The sequence below is a fragment of the Sturnus vulgaris genome, chromosome 14 (assembly GCF_052056855.1).
Source record: "Sturnus vulgaris isolate bStuVul1 chromosome 14, bStuVul1.hap1, whole genome shotgun sequence".
Taxonomy (NCBI): domain Eukaryota; kingdom Metazoa; phylum Chordata; class Aves; order Passeriformes; family Sturnidae; genus Sturnus; species Sturnus vulgaris.
The window spans coordinates 2,166,825-2,182,116 of NC_142256.1; the positions used below are offsets into that span (position 1 = coordinate 2,166,825).

Below are 15,292 nucleotides of genomic sequence, written 5' to 3' on the forward strand. Positions count from 1 at the left end.
GCTAAGTAAGAGATCAGCACCTCCATTTCGTAATGCAGCACAAACCAGAATGAACAGGACACAAAGACCAAATGAAAGAGAGGAATTATTTCATCTTGTTGTCCCAGCCAGAGCCCTGGGCCCCAAATGGCTTCATCCTCTCACTGCTTTTGTCAGTAAGGCTTCACACAATGAAATTCTTGCAGCTTCCTATGTTAATCCATTAATACCTGTGAGAGCAGGCTGAAATCTCTACCCTGGTTATCATTCTGGAACCAAAGTGCCCAATAAACACTATTCCATAAGCTCTATCCTTCCCTCTCTACTGAGCAGAAAGTGAGTTGCTGTTTTAGCAAGCATGTCAGAACATGGGAATGGATTAAATCCATGCTCCTTCTATCCCAGGATGCCACCTCTGATGGGTGATGGGCAGCAGCCTGGGTGCCCTTCTGCACTCTCCCTGCATCTGGCAATTCCAGGGAGGCAGAGGTTACACCCAGACCTTCATCTTTCCTATCCTCTCTCTGTGCCTTGTGAACTTGCCTCATGTTTTTCAGCCTGCTTATGCTTTTGCCCTCCACAGTATCCTGTGGTAATGAGCATTACAATTTAATTAGCAGACATGATAGGGAACCTATCTGACTCTATTCAGGTGCTTAAGCCAGTCTTGCCCAAACAGTGAATCAGATTGCTCTCTAAGGATGAAAAAAGGGATGCAGGACACGTGAGAGGGGCCAGGAAATTGCTTCAGTTCTCACTGGAACATGTTCACTGCACGTGAAGAGGGAGAGAGAGGGAGAGAAGGGAGAAGGGAATAAGGACAAAGCAGCTTCCTGGCTTGAATCCAGAGACTGAGCTGAGAATAAATAATAATACGTGTCTAACGAGCTAACAGAAACACCCATCATTCCCATTAGCAGAAACCATCCTGCTGCCTAAATCAAGTCTCCTATCATGGGCACCGTGACCAACACTGTGACCAGCAGATATATCAGTGACCAACACAGATATAAAATCTGATGTGCTCTAAAGAAAATTCAAAAATTGAGAAAATGAGGACCCAAGTCTACCTGCTACTCACACGCAGAGAGAAATACTCCTTGTCTTTCCAGTTCCTCCCCTTTCCAGCCATCACCTGACAGAAAACACTGCAAGGATGCCATACCTACAGCCACACTTCACTTAGGGACTACTCACTGCTTTCCAAGGCAAGAAATCTCAGGAAGAGCACAATTTTTATGTTGAAGACACAACAACACAGCAGCCTCTTTACCATGATGATAAAAACATCCAGAACATGAGGCAGGTTATCCAGCAGGGAGGCAGAGCTGCAGGGAACTGATCCTCATGCAGCAGCAGGAGGGGACCAGCCCCAGCTCTCCTCATTTCAACTCTGGATGCCAGCACATTTCTTGCTTCCCCAAGAGGGAACTTAACCTAACTTAGCCTGAAAACACACTGAAGCGGAATCGCTGCGAGAGCTGAAAGGAATAACAACCCTGGCCCAGCTTTGCAGCCACTGCAGCTCCCTCACACAGGGACAGCTCCATCCTCCCTGGAGTTCTGACTGCACTGGGCCTGGGCATCCAAGAGGAGCTGGCTGGCAAGATGCTGTGTTGCAGTGATTTGTGCTTACTGGCCATCTCCCTTGGCAGGAAAATCAACTGAGAGCAGCCTTTGCCTCACTCTGATTTAGTGCTTGTCTAGCTAAGAAACCCACAGCTGTTTAAAAGCCACTGACCTGCTCTGGGACTTCTTAATCTGAACCACACACCGGGTCTGGACCCTTCTGCAGTTGTTCATACCAGTTCCACATTGCTCACCAGGCTTTCAGGTTCAGAAACTTTCAGGAATCATTTGCTAGCTTGTGCTATTTCCTCCCCCCCCCCACCCCAAATTGGACATTGTAGAGACACACATCCATCCCTGGCAGCATCCTGTCTCTCTGGGACAGGCAGCACACCAGGTTCCCAGCTCCCACCCTCTGAAATGTGCCAAGTGCAGGTGCTGAGGTGAACCTGCCCACCTTTGTACCAGGCTGTCAGCCCAAGCAACTGCAGAACTCTGCTCATGTGCAATACCTGCATTTAGGCACTCACTCCATACAGGTGCCTCTCATTTCCAGAGATAAAAGACTGTGGCAAATCCAGACCCCAGTTTTTGATGGTTGCACCCTGTGCTGAACTTGGTGATCCTTGCTAAACGGGACTTTACCAATGTCTCATCCTGCAGGTTGGCTTTTTTCTGCTCTTCTCATGTTTTCCTTTCTCTGTCTCTAGCCAGAAATGATTTACATGTTTGTTTACTCTGAGCTACATTCATCTGAGTCATTCAGCAACCCTCTACCCACAATCATATTACAGCAAATTTGGAACTGGAGTCTCAGGGAGTGAATATTATGCTGTTGTCAAGATGAGAGTAGGGGGCCATATTCTGCCACTGGGTTTCAGGAAAAACTGACTTTTGCAAGAATGCCAAAAATCCAACAGCCTTATAATCCCCTGTGCTCTGCATTTCTTCATAATGAAGGAGAAAATCCAGGCAAATAAATTACTCTATATTTACACCAGTTACAGTGTAACAATTAGTGGGATTTGGCTCATTTTGTACAAATTATACTACTGTACTTGTAGGAATAATCTATTCTGTTTCAAACTAATTTTAGCCACCCTTGACTGCTCTTCCATCTGTTGTAGAAAAAAAATATTTGCACATAACTATTGTGAATTTTCTTCTCCAAGGTATGTTTTCAAGAAGTACATCTCTCACAAAACAACGTAATCACATTCTTAGCAAGACTCATAGCTCAGCTGACAGTACCTTGTCTATTAAATCCACAACATGAAAAGACCTCAGAATTGACATCCTAAGGATTTTTTTAAGGTTGCCTGAAATAAATCTTTGCAGAAAGCAAGCTGATCAGAGAATTTTGAGCTTTGCATTACCTTTAACGCAATTCTAGAAGCTATTCAGAGATCCTACCAAAGCAGGAAGAGGTTATGAAAAGTAACAACACCTTTTAAAAAACATATTACAAAACCAATGAGATTTCAATACACTACAGTGAAAGCCATGCACATTAAAATAGAAATCATTCTCTCAGAAGCACAGTAATAAAAACAAGGAATTTTGTGTATGTTCTATGCACTTGCAAGATATATTAAGACTGACCAGAGGCTAGTCTCAAGCTCAAGTCCTTTTCCATCTAGTTTCTCTCCATCACTTTACAAGAAAAAAACAAACAAACTAAACAAAAAACCAGCACCTCGACCTTTTTCTTTACTTTTAATTCTAGAAATGTACTCTGTAGCAGTATCTGAGGTATAGTTCTTGCCTAGGAAGACCTGCACCTGTGTATTGATCCCTGCTGTAGTTGAGAATAAAAGTACAAGCAGAGGGAACAGCAAAGCCCCACCACAGATCAGTGGGCTCAGAGGGCCAGGGGCTGTCCTGGCCAGGGGAAGCTCCTTCATGTCTTCATCCACTAAAAACTCTGGGTCTGAAGCATTTCTTCAGCTGATAATTGCTGCCAAGTTACACTCAGGGAAATTGGGAGCAAATACTCATGGCCCGAAGAGAGTGACACATCTGATAATACCCAAATGGGGGCTGCTTCTCTGCCTTTTCTCCAGAAGAAGCACTAGATTTCTTTAGAGGGAGTATCAGTCAAAATCTCAGTTCCTTTAGTCTGCTCTGGAGCTCCCTGAACAGGCATTTGGCTACGAGTTCCAATAAACTGCCCAAAGATAACGCTTTAACTTCTGAAAAGCATTTTTAAAGCAGCAGTGCAGTAATTTGCATTTGCACAGTACCTGCCTGGCTGAAAAGTGTTCTCAAGGGCTTCTGAGCAGCAGTGACACAGGATATGCCGTCACTGAGGAGAAGGCAATCAACCCCCAAGAAGACGGAGAGCCTTGCCCGGGATCGGGCAGGATGTCCTCAGAACAGAAAACCCTGCTCAGCTCTCCCGCGGGGACAGGCACACACACAGAGGCACCGTGAGCACAAAGACAATCTTCGTCCCAAAAATCTTTCCTTCCAGCTTTGATCCCGGTGGGTCCCTTCACACTCGGGATATTCTGTGCTCCCTGATCCCCTCTCGCATTCCGCACAGGGCACTGCATTACATAAGCTGGCTTGCACGGAGATGCACCGGGCACAAAACTTAGGGTTTACATCTGACCGGCAGAAGGAACAAATATTTTTTACGATACAGTGGAAAAGTTAAGAAGAAGTGATCAAACAGACTGGGAATTCAAAGTGATGCTGCTCGAGAATTCAGGACTCGGTACGCGACTGTTCAACCATGTTACCTTAGAGCATGGAGAATTTAATGGGAGACTCGCACATTACCATATTCATAACCATGACTAACAAATCTGTTGTCAATGCCACCAAAAATATCACACAAGCAGAATGTTTTTATACCAAAGAGACCACTGAAGTCACGGCTCCATAGTAAACAAATGAACTTATGAAGAGTCTTGAAAATCAGCCCTTTTTTCTTTTTTTTTTTCCCTGCGGAATTTGATACACTATAAACTGAGAGAAGCCTGGTAGTTCAAAGAGGGGTCGATTAAAAGGAGTTTTCCTTCTGCAAGCATCGCAGCAGAGAACACCCCTCTGGTATCACTGTCACCTTTCCCATGCTGGGGGCACGTGGGTCACCCAGACGACTCAAAGCCAGATCAAGGGCTGCTCGAATGAATTTAAATCGGCATTTAACCCCTCGAGGGTGCAGGTTTTCGGTGCGTGCTGTCATTTAGAGCAAGGGGAGACAAAATCCCGCAACGTCCCTCGGGATGCGAGTCCGGGTGCTGCCGGCAACTCCCGTGGGGGAGAGCGGCCACGCATCCCGTCCAGTCCTGCATCCCTCCCAGTCCCCCATCCCATCCAGTCCCGCATCCCTCCCAGTCCCCCATCCCATCCAGTCCTGCATCCTTCCCAGTCCCCCATCCCATCCAGTCCCGCATCCCTCCCAGTCCCCCATCCCATCCAGTCCTGCATCCCGTCCAGTCCTGCATCCCGTCCAGTCCCGCATCCCGTCCAGCCCCGCATCCCGTCCAGTCCCGCATCCCGTCCAGTCTCGCATCCCCCCGGCTCCGCATCCCTCTCAGTCCCGCATCCCTCCCAGTCCCACATCCCTCCCAGCCGGCTCCGCTTCCCTCCCGGCCCCGCCGCCGGCAACTTCAGCGGGCGCAGCGCTGCACGCCGGGGCTGGCGGGTGCCGGTGGCTCCGGGGGATGCGGACACGGAGCGGCCCCGACCACCCGCGCCTGGCGCTCCAGGGCTCGGAGCTCCAAGTTCCGAGAGTGACCGCGGGGCTCTCGGCCCGTCCCCCCGCCAGGTGCCGGCCCCGCTCACCTCCGCGCCGCTCCGTCAGGCGGTTCCCGCCGGGGTGCCCGCGGGCCCGGGGCTCATCCGCGATCCGCCGGCCGCCCCCATTCCGCCCCTCGCTGCCCGGTCGGTCCCTACGCCGCTGCCCGCGGCCCCGCGGCTCCGCGCCGCCGGCGGCCAGGGCAGGGCGGCCGCAGCATCGCGCTCCGAGCCCCGGCGGCGGCGGCAGCGGCGGGCAGGGCTGCGACCCGCCTCCCCAAAAACCCCGCCGGGAGCTCCCCGCGCTGCTCCTGCCGCCTCTGCCCGTCCCTTGGAGGCAGCCGGGCCCCAAGCGGGCCGAGCCGAACGGAGCGGAGCCGAACCGAGCGGAGCCGAGCGGAGCCGAGCGGAGCGACCGGGCACACGCCGCGCCCCCCGCACCCGCTCACGGGCACACACCGCCCCTCGCACCGAGACACCCGCCCCGCACACGCACACAGCGACACACACCCCGCACAGACACACACCCTACAGACCGACAGACTCCCTACACACACAGACACACACCCCACAGAGAGATACACACACCCTACAGAGAGAGACACACACCCGACAGACCGACACACACCCTACACACACAGACACACACCCTACACACACAGACACACAACCTACATACAGCGATACACACCCTACACACCGACAGACACCCTACACACAGAGACACACACCCCACACACAGTGGCACAGACCCTACACACCGACAGGCACCTTATACACAGTGATACGCACCCTGCACAGACACACACACCCTATACACAGCGACACACACCCTACACACCAACATCCCACACAGACACACACCCCACACACTGACAGACACCCCACACACAGAGACACACTTTCCACAGAGACACACACCCTGCACACAGAGACACACATCCCACAGAGACACACACACCACACAGACACACACACCCCACACAGACACACCCTACACACACCCCAAGACCCCCCCCCCGCACACACATACACCCCCCCAATACCCCACTCAAATGCGGGTACAGCCACACCTCACACCTTCACCCACATCCCTCCATTCACACCCCCACATGGGTACACACACACACACACACAATCCCGTGCACAAACACACCTTCACACCCACACCCACACTGCTTTGGGCTGGGGACAGAGTTAATTCTCTCCCCAATATGAGCTGGTTCAGGTGAGGATGCTGTTGCTCACACCTCAGCTGCTGCTGAGCAGGGCTCACCCCAAGCCAGGGCTGTGGTGGTGAGCAGGTGCACAGGGACAGAGCACAGCCAGGACAGCCAACCTGAACTGGCCAAAGGGATACCACAGTGTCCTGCCCAGTACAGAGTTGGGGGAGCTGGCCAGGGTCACTGATCACTGCTGGGGGACAGGCTGGACGTCTGTCACCAAGTGGTCTGTGTCTGTGTTGTGTGTGCATCACTTGTCCTTCCTAGAGCTTATTCCTGTCTCTCTTTTGTTACCTCCCTTTTCATTACAGTTGCATGATGATGATGATGGTATTTTATTTCACTTATTAAGATGTTTTTATTTCAACCCACAGGTTTTGCCTTCTTTCCAATCTTCCACCCCATCCCGTTTGTGGAGTGTGTATAAGTGAATGGTCTGCACTGTACTTTGTTGCTGGCTGGGCTTAAACCCCAGCACCCACACACCCACACACATCCACCCACACACCCACAGCTCTCTCACACCCCTCCAAGCCTGGCCTGGTCCCCCACCAGCCTGCTCCTGTCACAGGGAGGTTGAGCCATGAGTGTCCCAGAGCCATCAGAACCTCCCAGCACAGCTCCTGGTGACACCTTGTCCAGGGACCAGCTCTGGACCTGAACTCTGCAGCCATCTCAGGGCTCATTCCCCAGCCACTTTGTCTCATGGATGTCAGACAACTCATCAAGGGTCCTAACTCCTTTCAAGCCAGCCAGATTTCACCTTTTCCCTGGCCAGGATAGCTTGCTATGGCCAGACAAAGGAATTTTTCCTCTTTCCCTTCCCCACCAGGTTATACTGGGGTTCAATTCTCCCCTTTCTGCACCTCAGGCTGAATGCAGGACTTCCCTTAGACCAGGAGAGAGGAACTGACCTCTGAAAGGAGCTAGCCAGGAGAAAGGTCACACTGATCCTGCCTCCACTGCCACACTGGACATCCCCTCAGCCAGATCCTTTATGGACAGGACCACACTCACAGGGGAGTGCCCCACGGGCACAACATCACAGCATTAAGTCTTTTTTCCTTTGTAAGCACCGTAACTGTTACAATGAGCCTTTCTTACACTTCATGCTCTGAGTCTGGATGCTCAAGAGCTGAAATTTGCCTTATAGACATCAAACCCATGTCCTGCCTTTTAATGATCAAAATCGTTGCCTAACTCCCCTAAATTTTGCTGTGATATTGTTAAAAGATGAATAATACATTCTCACACTCTGAATTAGCTGTACCTGGCTCATGCTTCCCTTGAGGAAAGAGTTTACTTGCTGCAGCCTGTGCACAGGGACCACTCTGTGTGTGACAGAAATGCAGACTATGAGGAGAAATGGAACCACAGCTTTAATGGGGCACAAAACCATGACACAGACAATGCCAGGCTCCGTGGCTCAAAGTTCCAGAGCCCACCAGCAGCCCTGCCAGGGAGGCACTACCTAAATCAGTCACAGCACTGGGACAAACTCTTCTTCCCCTGCCAACAGCACTGGAGTCCACTCAATATTTTATGGTGCAAATGTTGAGCTGCCCTCCCTGTCCTCTGAGGTTCTGAGCAGCACTGAGTAAATAATTCACAGCAAATCATTTATTCAAAACTTCTGCCTGTGTTTTGTGTCAGTCCAAGAACACAAAATTATGTTCTCCCTGTTGAGGTTCAGTCAACCTGTGTTTTAGGGGTTGGGTTTGAGTTCCAAGGGCTGGGACATGTGAGGGGCTGCTGCAGGGGTTTCTCTGTGCTGTCTCCACGTGTACGTGCTGAGTGGGTGCAGTTGGCTTTGTAAATGACATCCATTTGTCCCTGTTCCAGTGGGATGAGCTGAATTTACTGCCAGGGAACAGCCTTGAGCCCAAGGAGAAAGTCCATTTAGCAGCCAAGATTAGGTTCAGGTTACAGAGAGAAAATAGTTCCAGCAAGACAAAAAATTAAAGCAAAAGCCTCTGGTTACTGTGTAGAGAAAACATCGGAGGGGGTTTCCCCAGCCTTCCTTTCTGAGTGGTGTTAGCAGGGGAACAGGGCAAAGCTGCAGCAGGGAAACTTCAGCTAAAAAGCAATGCAAAAGACCCACAAAAATCCCACAAATGCAGGTGGATTAAAAAGCAGTGTCATTTTTGAAACACCATACCAACCCAAATTCCATTTTAAAAGGCTATATGTGTCTATCCCGTTTGGGAATTTGTTCGTCTGGAGCCACCTGAACTCGATTAACCATCAAGGACCAGATTTCCATGTACACCAAGCTCTAGCAGAACCTGGTGGCACTGGTGGCAATCAGAATCAGGCCCAGTGGGGCTCTGAAAACCCATTTTGTGTCACAGAAGCTGTCTGATGCCAGTAATCTCAAGAACAGTAACAAGTAAAATGGACAAAATTATTTTTTTCCCATTTCTTTACCAGAAAATGGACAGTTGCTGAGCCCTAAAAATGGAAAGGGGAGCAGTCAGTTATCCTCAGAAATAAAGCCTCTGGAAAAATATCTTTTATCTCGCTGAAAAAAAAGAAGTATTTTCCTTCATTGTGCAGAAAGGCAAATTTTGCATATTTTAATTAGATCAGTTGAAAACTTGGGAAAAGAGAAAAAAGAGAACCTGCTTTGCTGTCAAGCTCCTTAGTGAAGAAAAGTTCTGAAAGTTCAGGAACTTGGAGAGAACTTTAAATCTCCATGGCTAAAAATAATCCATCCCTTAAGAAAATGCAATAGATTTTTTTTTCTTTTTTTCATCATCTCTGCCTTAGATGACTTCAGGTCATCCGAACATGGAAATTAAAGTAGGAAAATGGAAATCTTTTTCTTTCCAACTTTCTGGCTCTTTTCAGAACCTTTTTGCTGCTAACTGGGCAGTGGGTAATCCCTGCAGGGCTGTCATTCCACTTGGATTTGCAAGAAGTGGTGCAGCTTGATGAAATCCAGCTTGACAAGACGTTTGGAGCTACAGCTGGTGGTGCAGACATGAGCAGGAGGTTTCTGCATCTCCTCTTCTGTAGTTTTAATTTTTCTCTGGATTGGGTTTATTAGCATTATTTTAGATTCTGTCTTTTTTTGCTCCACTGAGCACACACTGAGCAAACACCCCAGGCTCTGCTGGTGGCAGAAGGGACAGCTCGGCTCATGACAGTGGCAGGGGAAGATCAGGCTCCAGGACTTACACCTGCTGCTCCCACTGAACTGGGCAGGAAAATCAGTTTAATTCCTGTTGTCACAATGTTCCTTCCATCCTGCAATGGATCACAGAGCCATAGAATCAGCAAGGCTGGAGAAGATCTCTGAGATCATCGAGTCCAACCTTTAAACCAGCACAATGTTCATCACTGAGCCGTGTCCCCAAGTGTCACATCCACACACCTTGTGAACTCTTCCAGGGATGGTGATTGCAGCGCTTATTCCATGCTTGACCACCCTTTTGATGAAGGAATTTTTCATAATATCCAATCTAAACCTCTCCCGATGTAACTTGATCCTGTTTCCTTTTGTCCTGTCCCTGTTCCCTGGAGCAGAGCCCAATCCCCCCGGCTGTCCCCTCCTGTCAGGGAGTTGTGCAGAGCCACAAGGCTCCCCCTGAGCCTCCTTTTCTCCATCTGAGCCCCTTCCCAGCTCCCTCAGCTGCTCCTGCCCAAGGGGTTTGTCTCTATTTCCTTGTCAGCTCCTTTTTCCCTTTTGCTAACAGAGCATCCACATCTCTGCCTCCCTCCTGCAGACAGACACACCCCCAGGGTTTTTGGCTGCTGTTTTCTGGCAGGGCTGGCACTGAGCTGCACCATCTCACAAGTGCTGGCTCCTGCAGGAGCCAGGAGGGGACAGGTGACCTCGAGCAGCTCATTAACAGACCTCTGCTCATTTCTGCCATTTGCTCCTTCTCCTCTCCCTCTGTGCACACAAGGAGGGTGATGTATCTGCTCCTGTGCCTGTGGTCCCTGCATGGAGCTCTGCAGGACACACTGATCCCACCAGGGATGCCTGAACCCAGGGGGAGTCCTCAGAAATGTCCCAGCCATTCCCCCTACAGACACACACGTGAGTCTGGTACACGTTGGAATTGTCAGAAAGGGAAGCAAAGACCTTGACCTGGCAATGAATCTCCTGGGAAGAGCATGGTGTAATGGCACACAGTGCCAGGGAACTGAGCAGGGCTTGGCAGCCAGCAGCACTCAGGAATGTGAGAGTATTTGTATGAGACCAAAAGAGTTTAATTCCCATCTTCCCACAATTCACCTCTAATTTTAGCCTTTAGGACAAATACCTTTGAAGTCTCGCCTTTATGCTCTCTTGCCCTGGATATCTGTCTTCAAACCTGGCCTTTTCCTTAGTGTGCAAATATGAATTCTTTTTAAAAGGGAATTTTTGGTATTAGAAAGAAATTCTTTAACTGTGAGGGTGGTAAGGGACTGGCAGAGGTTTCTCAGAGAAGCTGTGGCTGCCCCTGGATCCCTGGAAGTGTCCAAGGCCAGGTTGGATGGGGCTTGGAGCAGCCTGGGATAGTGGGAGGTGTCCCTGCCCATGCCATGGATGAGCTTTAAGGTCCCTGCCAACCCAAACCATTCCATGATTCTGTGATTCTATCTATAATTACTCCAGAGCTGGGCATGGCTACTTTGTATTAAGTGACTGGAACTATTTTACATTCCACCACTGCCTCATATTATTTTTGCTATGTTTAGTCCCTGGTTCACAGACTTCCTTTCCCCAGCAGCTCCGAGCCACCCTGCATTTCAAGAAAACCACTGAAATCTCCAGCTAGAACTGGAAACTTAGTGGCAAAGTCATTGCTTTCACCCCACGCCAGCTGGGCAAAAGCAAATGCTGTCAAAGGCATATCTGAGAGGGCAACATGAAGGGTTTGTTCTCAGCTACACCTGCAGAGCTGCAGTGTTTGTTTCCCCCATCATATTCCCCATCCACAGCCCCAGGGTGAACCCAGGGGAGACACCAGAGACACTCCAGGAGTGGGGATTTGGGGTGCAAACTGCTTGAAATGCCAAGAAGGAAGGGGATCCCTTCTGTACTGGATGGTCTGTGCCCAGGGCTTTAGAAATAGAGGGGTCATTGCAAAATCCAGTTGGCTTCAGATGCTCAGCCCTGTCAAAGCAAAGGCATTTTTGAAGGGGATCTGCTGTGGGGGGTGGCTGTCAGGTGATGTGCATTGGAGAGTTCAGCCAGAACTTCTGAAATGCTGTGGAACCACATAGCTCTATACTGTGCCTGTCCCACTACAATTTATATATATATATATATTTATGCTGCAAAAAGGTGCAGCCTACACTCATCTGTATTCAATTAGGGTTTGCATGTTGGGGACATCAAATCCTGTACCCTATCCTTCTCAGGGCTCTGTTCTGGCTGTGCTAGAGAAAAAAGGCAAAAAACCACATTGTAGATGCAAGGGGAATAAACATCCTGGAGAAAATCTTCCAATCTCTGCTGGCAATCAGCTTCTGTGCTGGAGCAGAAGGGATTAGACCCCTCAGAGAAAGATAAACTTCTTCTATCTGACTTGGTGGAGAAAACTCTCACTTTACAGATAAATCTCTCTGTGTGCCATCTTCAGGGCTGTTTATCCTCTATGCATCTCCCAGGCTAATTACAGGCAGTGGCTTTCTTTTTGTGCAGTGTCCTGCTGTTTTGAGCATTGTGCTCTTGGTTTTTTATGTGCCACGAAAATCAGGGACTCGGGAGAAGTCTGCAAATGCAGAATATGCAATAAATGCCTCGTGAATGTCCGTCCTTCTTTCTGTGAGTCTGTTTCACCTTCCCAAACTGAATCATTTCCATCTTTTCTCTCTCCCCCCTCAGCAAGGACATCTATTTTAATTCAGGATTTGGTCTTTTCATCTCTTCAACCCTCAAGTCTCTCATACTGAAGCAGCATCGTGGTTGTCCAGGTCTCACCAGTAAGCTTGGTGTGCCCCTGCAGTTCTCACCTACAGCCAGACTCTGATATCATTTATGCATTGAACCTAAGCAAAATATTGATTTCAGTGGTGTTTCTCATGATTTACATTTGTGTAACAAAATTGTTTCTTCTACAAATATCCATTTTCTCTCCAATTTAATGGAAACACGATTCTTCACATGGGAATAATTCTGCTTGGCTTTTAAAACTGGCTGCACTGGGGACTGAGTTTACCAAGTAAAAATCTCATGACATTGCATAGTCCAGACTGCAAATTGTTCTTTGGGAATAGGAACCTCTTACTTTCGTGTGGCAAACTTTTCCAAAAGGAGTCCATTCAGTCATGTCACACCTTACACAGTTATTAATGAGCTCAGGAATGGAAACACAGTAAAGGGGTAATGCACTAATGATCCTTTATTGATTTAATTGCAAACCTGCAGGTGTCAGGGATTTAAAATTGCATTTGAAGACAAAAGGAATTATTTTTGTAAGGAATCAGCATCTATCTGCAATTTCAAACCATGGTATCAAAACAGGTCCTTTAGTAGGAGCCTTTAAAGTAATTTCCTTTGCTTGTGCAAAGCCTCTACTACTTTGCTCTTAGTATTTCTACCCATTATATTTTGCTGCCTTCTTTCCTTTTTATGACCCCATTTTTATTTACAGTACAGCCCTTAATTTAGTAGTGCTGACACAGTTACATTTGCAGCAATAGCTTAATTACCATATATTCATGAATAGGGTGGTTAGGGATAGTAGCTACAAAACATGACAGATTCATTTGCATTATTATCATTAGCATGCTGCACAAACGAGTTTGTGTTTGGGAAGGAACTGTTTAATGGGGCTATATTGGTTCCATAAGAACCCAAGTCTGGAGGAGAAGAGTGAGCTGCCACTAGCACCATACTGGCCTGAAACCTCTGCAAATTGCACTGTGATCATGCTGACAGATGGTATGCAATGCCATTTTCCTACTCAGCAGAAAATGGAAAAATATAATAAAGACACGACAGAGATTAGAGTCTTTATCAATGAGACTTGAAATCTAGTGCACCATATGCTTGGTATAAAAAGAAACATTCATCTGAAAAAATTAAAGCAGAGCATAGGCTGAATTTATCTGTTACTCTTTGTAGACTCTGTGGTTAGGTTTTAATCCAGAATTTTAAACATGAGTGTAACTGCAGTGAGTGATAACGTGGTGCTCCAAACATCTTCCTTGCTCTCTAGTAGCAAGTCCTTCCCTCACTGCTCTCAAAACGACACTCTCTCTGTGCTGAGGTGATTTTCAGGAATTTTCAGGTCAGCAGGAAATGGGCTGGTGCTCCCAGACCTGCTCCCCACCCCATTTGCTGGTGGCAGATCTGACTCAATGCCCAGGGCAGAGGGATCTGAGCCAGCAGAGCCTCACCTTTCCCTTGGCAGAGGCCAAGAGATGCACATCCTTCAAACATCCACAGCCAAGGCTGCTGTTTCTGCCAGGATTGTTGTGGCTGCTCTCTACTGAATGTTCTTAGTGGCAACAGATGAGGTTTGCTGAATGCTGGAAATGTAGGCTCACAGGTTGATAAATAAATCCCTTCCAGTACCATGCAGGGATGGCCATCGCTCATTCCTGGTAAAATGCCAATGGCCAGTTCAGGTGTATGGAAATTCTGGACCACCACTGCCTGTACATGGTCCATCCCTGGGCACAGGTTCACAGAGACAGAGTTCAGAGCTGGAATCACTGGGATACTCAGGTGAGTGCCTGGCGCTTGGCACAGAAGTCCCACTGGAGTTACTTCACTTGCTGAAAATCAGGAGTTTACTGAAGTGCATCCCCTAATCTGGAGCAGGGCTCAGGTCTGAAGGAGCAGGAAAGCCAAAATGCTGCTGTGGTGTCCCTTGAGGCTGTGAACTCTGTTTATGCCACGGGATAAAAGTGGCTGGAAAGGCTAATGACACAGACAGCAGTGAAGACTCTGCTTCCACTGGGACAAGAGGAGATTCCCCAGCCTTAGTGATGAATTTGCAACACACAAAACTGGTGATTTGGAAATGTCACCAATTTTCCCCTCTTAACCCGACCTGTTAGCTTGTTTTCTGGTGTAGGCACTAGTCTGAACAGCAGCTTCTTTCAACCACACTCACAGGAGGGAACAGGAATTTGTTTGGAACAGGGAGAGAAACCATTCAGCCCATTTTCATTCTCTTCTGACACTCCAGAATAAGATGAAGACGAGAAGAGAAGAGAAGAGAAGAGAAGAGAAGAGAAGAGAAGAGAAGAGAAGAGAAGAGAAGAGAAGAATGTGCAGTCTTCTTAATTATCCAGATGAGATTGCTGAGACAGCAGGGCCATAAACCTCAAAAATTTTACCTGTCTAAGCCCTAGGAAAGCTTCATCACAAACAATGAATATAAAGACACCTACAGTACAGCTTGTGTAGAAAACTGGTGTGGGGGAAGATTTTTTGGTTAACAACTGAGCTCATCTCTATTAAGAAACACTGAGGTGCTGGGTTTGTACCTTTTTAAAGATCACTCCTAAGTCACTGCTCAAGAGGGGCATCTCCAAGGCTTCAGTGCTTGTAGTCACATCCTGCTCACCCTTGGTTTCTGTGGCATCATACTAAGGGTGTTAGTGCCTTATCTACACCAGGGGTCTTAGCATTTTAACCCAAATTCCCTTGTTCTTTTTGCCCCTGAATCAGAAAGACCTAAACATTTAGAGACCATAAATCCCATAATTTCTTGCTGGTTTAGGTCCATATTGGTTACGTGCAGCTTGAGAGATGCTGTGGATAAACGCTTCACTCAGAAGTTGGCCATGTCCAAGCTGGATCGTGCTGGAGGTCACTCCAGCAG

The 15,292-nt window shown here is 48.3% G+C and overlaps 1 protein-coding gene across 1 annotated transcript in view; it reads right to left on the reverse strand.

Annotated features, from left to right (window-relative positions):
- The window catches only part of TRPC5 (transient receptor potential cation channel subfamily C member 5), a 104,704-nt gene extending 99,293 nt beyond the window's left edge, over positions 1-5,411 (reverse strand). The window contains exon 1 of the mRNA XM_014877232.2: positions 5,344-5,411. The gene's annotated coding sequence lies outside the window, so the exon portion shown is untranslated. The remainder of the gene's footprint in view (positions 1-5,343) is intronic.
- Between the last annotated feature and the right edge of the window lie 9,881 nt (positions 5,412-15,292).